Source organism: Pongo abelii, chromosome Y (assembly GCF_028885655.2).
Source record: "Pongo abelii isolate AG06213 chromosome Y, NHGRI_mPonAbe1-v2.0_pri, whole genome shotgun sequence".
NCBI lineage: Eukaryota > Metazoa > Chordata > Mammalia > Primates > Hominidae > Pongo > Pongo abelii.
In genome coordinates this window covers 8,874,060-8,879,082 of record NC_072009.2, presented here as the reverse complement: position 1 = coordinate 8,879,082, position 5,023 = coordinate 8,874,060, and the positions used below count along the sequence as shown (strand labels likewise).

The 5,023-nt window shown below is 39.5% G+C and overlaps 1 non-coding gene across 1 annotated transcript; it reads left to right on the top strand.

The window, feature by feature from the left end:
- The first annotated feature begins 398 nt into the window (after window positions 1-398).
- On the top strand, window positions 399-503 carry LOC129053547 (U6 spliceosomal RNA). The gene has a single exon (XR_008518336.1). It is a non-coding gene; the product is annotated as a U6 spliceosomal RNA (small nuclear RNA).
- Window positions 504-5,023: the final 4,520 nt, after the last annotated feature.

Genomic DNA, 5,023 nt, shown 5'->3' with positions numbered 1-5,023 from the left:
TATGAATTCTTTGGAATTATATATATGTGTGTGTATATATGTATACATACATATACACAAAATCATGTTATGTACAAATAGCAACACTTTCTGAATGTTGTTGACAATCTTCTGCATTTTGTCAAATATTTTTAAAAATTCAATTTTATATGATGTGATTTTTCCTCTAAAGTCTGTTCATATGATAGATTACACTGATTAATTTTTAAATAATGGCCCAGCCTTGCACCCCTGGAATACATCACACTTGGCCATGATTTATAGTTCTTCTTATGTATTTTCACATTATGTACATTAATATTCTGTTGTGTTTCTGTCTCTTTATTATGGATGTATGTATGTAGTTTTCTGGTACTGTTTTCCCCTTGTTTTGGTATGAGGATAATAGTAGCTTCACAGTGCTCACTTCAGCAGCATAAATACTAAAAATTGCAATGATACAAAGATTAACATGGCCCCTGCATAAGGATAAAATACAAATTTGTGAAATGTTCCATTAAAAAAAACCAGTGGCTTCATAAAATGGATTAGAATTACTCTCTTTCCCTTCTTTCCTTCTTCTTTCCTTTTTTTTTTTTTTTTTTTAAAGAGACAGGGTCTTGTTCTGTCCCCTAGGCTGAAGTATAGTGATGCATTCACAGCTGTGATAGCTCACCATAGCCTTGAACTTCTTGGCTCAAGCTATCCTCCCACCTCAGCCTCCTGAGTAGCTAGGACTGCAGGTGTGCACCACTGGGCTCAGCTAATTGTTTTAGTGTTTTGTAGAGACAGGGCCTATCAATGTTGCTCAGGCTGTTCTCAAACTCTTTAGGTCAAGTGATCCTCTCAACTTCGCCTCTCAAGAGTGCTGTGATTACAGGCATGACCTACCTCGCCTGGCCCCTCTCTTTTCTTTTATTTCCTGAAAGAAACTTGTGGACTTGGTGTCATATAATTGGTAACATTCTCCAGTGATAACATTTGGCCCTGGAGACTTCTTTTAGGGGAGTTTTCTGGCTGTGGAAAAGAATGTGTTTTCTGTTGTTTGAGTGAAAAAAAATTTAAATGATTATTAGATCCTGTTGGTTGATGATTTTGTATCCTTGCTGTATTTTATATCCTTGCTTTCTCTCTCATTGTTCTATTAATTGTCAAGAGAAGGATATTGAAGCCTTTAAGTGCAAATGTTAATTTGCCTGATTTTCTTTTCAGTTCAGTTTGTGCTACACAGGTTTTTTAGATTTTTTTGTTTGTTTGGTGCATACACATTTAGGATTACCATACCTTTTTATCTTTCTGTAAATTTCTGTGTGTGCTAATTTTTTTTTGTTCTGAAGTCTGTTTGTTTTAATATTAATATAGTCCTTCCTACTTTCTTGGGTTTATGTTAAGACAGTATATATTCTTATTACTCTTTCACCTTTTGTGTGTGTGTGTGTGTGTGTGTGTGTGTGTGTGTGTGAGATAGGGTCTCACTCTGTCACCCAGGCTGGAATGCAAGGTGCAATCATGGCTTTGAAGGAAGCTGGGGGAAAGTGAATGGATTGTTCACACTGCTGCCCTTCAGGCCACTGTCAAACCGGAGGAATTGAGTGAAGGTGAACTTACTGACATAAATGGGGAAAATCAGTGTGCTGAAAAAGATGAAGCTGTCCTCAAGGAAGTGATGCCAACAAAAAGTTTCACATTAAAGGAATTCTCAGGTGTGTTTCATGACACTGAAAGCATCTACAATACACATTGTAAGCTTATCACAAGTTTCAATGGCATCATGGCAGTGCCAAAGCCTTGAGAAGGTGCTCCCTTTGTATCATAAGTTGTGTTCAAACTTCTGTAAGATTTTAAGAAAGAAAGAAAAAAAACACTTTTAATATCAGTGTTTCCACTGTTAAAATTACAGTGTACTCAGTGAACACTAGTTCTATTCTTTTTGTCTCTACATACATTTATAATTGGCAGGAAGAAAGTTTCAGTCTTCTGACAAGTTTTTAATAGCCATGAAATGATGGTAATTTTCCCTTTAATTATTAAGATTACACTGCATAGATTTAGCTTAAATGGTCATGTTATGTTCCCATGTTAACTGTGAAAAGTGATGGCAGCTCATGCTTGCATATGTGTATGCGTATTTCCATATTGCAGCACTAACGTGAACATGAATGTTATGGTAATGGAAGGTTATTTAAAATTTGTAGTTTTTTTCCCTTAGGATATGTCTCACTAGAAGGTACAGTTCAATTTCTGTATATTAAGTCACATGCAGTTCTCAAATCCTTGGAGATGGTTGTGCAACTGTTTTTGTACGTTCCCAAATCCTTGCAACAACAGCAACAGAGCTGGCAACATAAAGCAGATCGCTACACACCTGCAGTCAGCGGAAGAGGGCATGTATATACTTTCATGATTATGGGGATGTCATGATGCTAATGGTGGTTTCACAGATGTGCACATGGGGCATAACACATCAGATTTTATATGTTAAGCATGAGGATTATTGTGTGGCCATTAGAGCTCAATAAGATTGTTGATTTTTAAATTAACACATATATCTAAGAGGAGACACTAAGCAACTAGTTAGAGCCAACAACCCCTGGACAACATTTACTATAAAATGAAATTAGCACTTTGCTCTACAAAGCCCAAAATACTGGCAGATCCAAACACACCATCCACAGCCACAGAGCCTGTTAGAAATCTAATTCTGTCTTCCCCCATGTTCTTGAAAATCAGGATTCTCAATATGAAAGAAAAGACATGCAGCTGTAGCATAGAAGACGCTAAATAAAACATCCTGTGTATTGACTTGGAATTGGCAATGTCAGTAGGAACTCACGAGTTAACTTCCGTTTGTTGGTTTTCTCTCCCCCTCCCTCTCTTCTTGCTCTGTCTACTGAAAATACCTAGAAACAATGTCCAGTACAGTAGCAATGGCATCTTGCAATATCAGATTGCAGTGAAATCACCAAAGTCTACTAGGTTCATGTTGCCAGTGCTAAAGCACCACATGAAGACTCCCATTGGCCAATCATGGGACAATATGACATTCTGTAATAATAATTATTATTACATTATAATATCTAACATTGTAATTATATTATCACATAGTAATAACAATTGGTATTATTATTAATCACATTGTATTGAAACTCATGAAATATTGGAGCTCACCCCACTGGTCACCATCTGGGGTTGGCAGTGCCAGTTCATTGTCTCAAAATGTGGGTGAAGAGGAACAGGGAGCCACCCTTTCCTACAGGAGCTGTTCTACTGTGTGACTACACCCAGCCTGAAAGGGTAGAAGCTGCCCTGTTTGCTTCTGTTCCAGCTGAAAGTAAAAAGGAGGACAGGTCATCTCCCTTTCCATCCTTTAGTGATGTAGTATGTGTCTGGGTGCTGAGCATGAGTGGCCACCACAACAGCAGAGGAGAACCTGGACCTGGTGCCTCTGGGTGGCAGCATTGCTGTGCTGCTGAGGGCCAGCTGGAGCACAGACTGGGCTCCAGGTGGATGTAGGAGCCAGTCACCCTGGACCACAAGTATGCAGACTGCCAAATGAAGGCCTTTCAGCAGGTGAATCAGAGGTAGAGGTGAAGGGGACCTATAGATTAAACATGACTTTGAAGATAGCGAGGATGGGCAGAGCTCAGCTCTAGTGTCTAAAGGTGTCCATTTGGGCATAAACTCTTACGCTAAGCAAGGAGGTGGAAGTGAGCCATCTTGGGAAAGAAGAGGGGACTGTGTTCATGTTGGAACACTGGAGGGTCTCCTAGGGGACCTTTTGGTTGTTTAGAGAGTATTTGCCTTGTAATAACTTCCTAGGCATACCTACACTTGTGTAGTATTCTGAACTATTTTATAATTAAAACTTTTCTGGCTGGGTGCCATGCATGGCTTACATCTGTAATCCCAGTACTTGAAGAGATTGAAGTGAGAGGATTGGTTGAGTCCAAAAGTTTGAGACCAGCCTGGGCAACATAGTGGGACCCCATTGTTCAAAAATTGAAAATAATTAGCCAGGCATTGTGGCACATTCCTATAGTTCCAACTACTTGAGAGGTTAAGGCAAGTGAATCGCTTGAGCCCAGGAAGTTGAGGTTAAAATGAGCCACGATCACTCTACTGCACTCCAGCCTGAGTGACAGAAGGGACCCTGTGTCTAAAAAAAGAAAAAAAAAAACTCTGAAAACTCAAAAGTTACTTGGATAAATTTTCTCTTTGATCAACCTCCGAATAATATATGCTGCTTTTTATTCTTTAGGAGTTTGTAAAAAGTTTGGTGTAATTGACTTTTTAATTATATAAAACGTATATAATTTGAGATGATGTTTTGCTCTTGTCACCTAGAGTGGAGCACAGTGGTGCAGTCTCTGCCCATTGCAATCTCCACCTCTCAGATTTAAGCAATTCTCTCCAAGTAGCTGGGATTACCTGCATGTGCCACCATGCCTGGCTAATTTTGTATTTTAGTAGAGACAGGGTTTCACCGTGTTTGTCAAGTTGGCCTTGAACTCCTGACCTCAAGTGATCTACCCACCTTGGCCTCCCAAAGTTCTGGGATTATAGGTGTGAGTCACTGCACCTGGCCAAAATGTATCTTATTTCAAAGTGAACAGTATAAAATAAGAAATATTCAGAAGGCCTAGCATCTGTTCCTCTCCCCTTCCTCCCTCTGTAGGTATTACGCACACATACATGTCTAGACAGATATATATGGACACACACAGAAGCACTTGCAGACACACAGATGCACTCACAGGCACAAATAGGAACAGATTTGTGTGCCCTAACATACACAGATGCATGCATGGATAAACAGGCACACATTCTTTCACACATAAATGTTCGCACACCGATATGACACACACAAACAGATCCTCAAGTGCTTGTACACACAGTTATACACACACAGATACCCGTGCACACAAACATACATGTGCATGTGCACACACAGATATGCTTGCACACACACATCACACAACACAAATTAGACACCCATGCACACGCTGAATATGCACACACAAATACACGGATGCATATCCACACA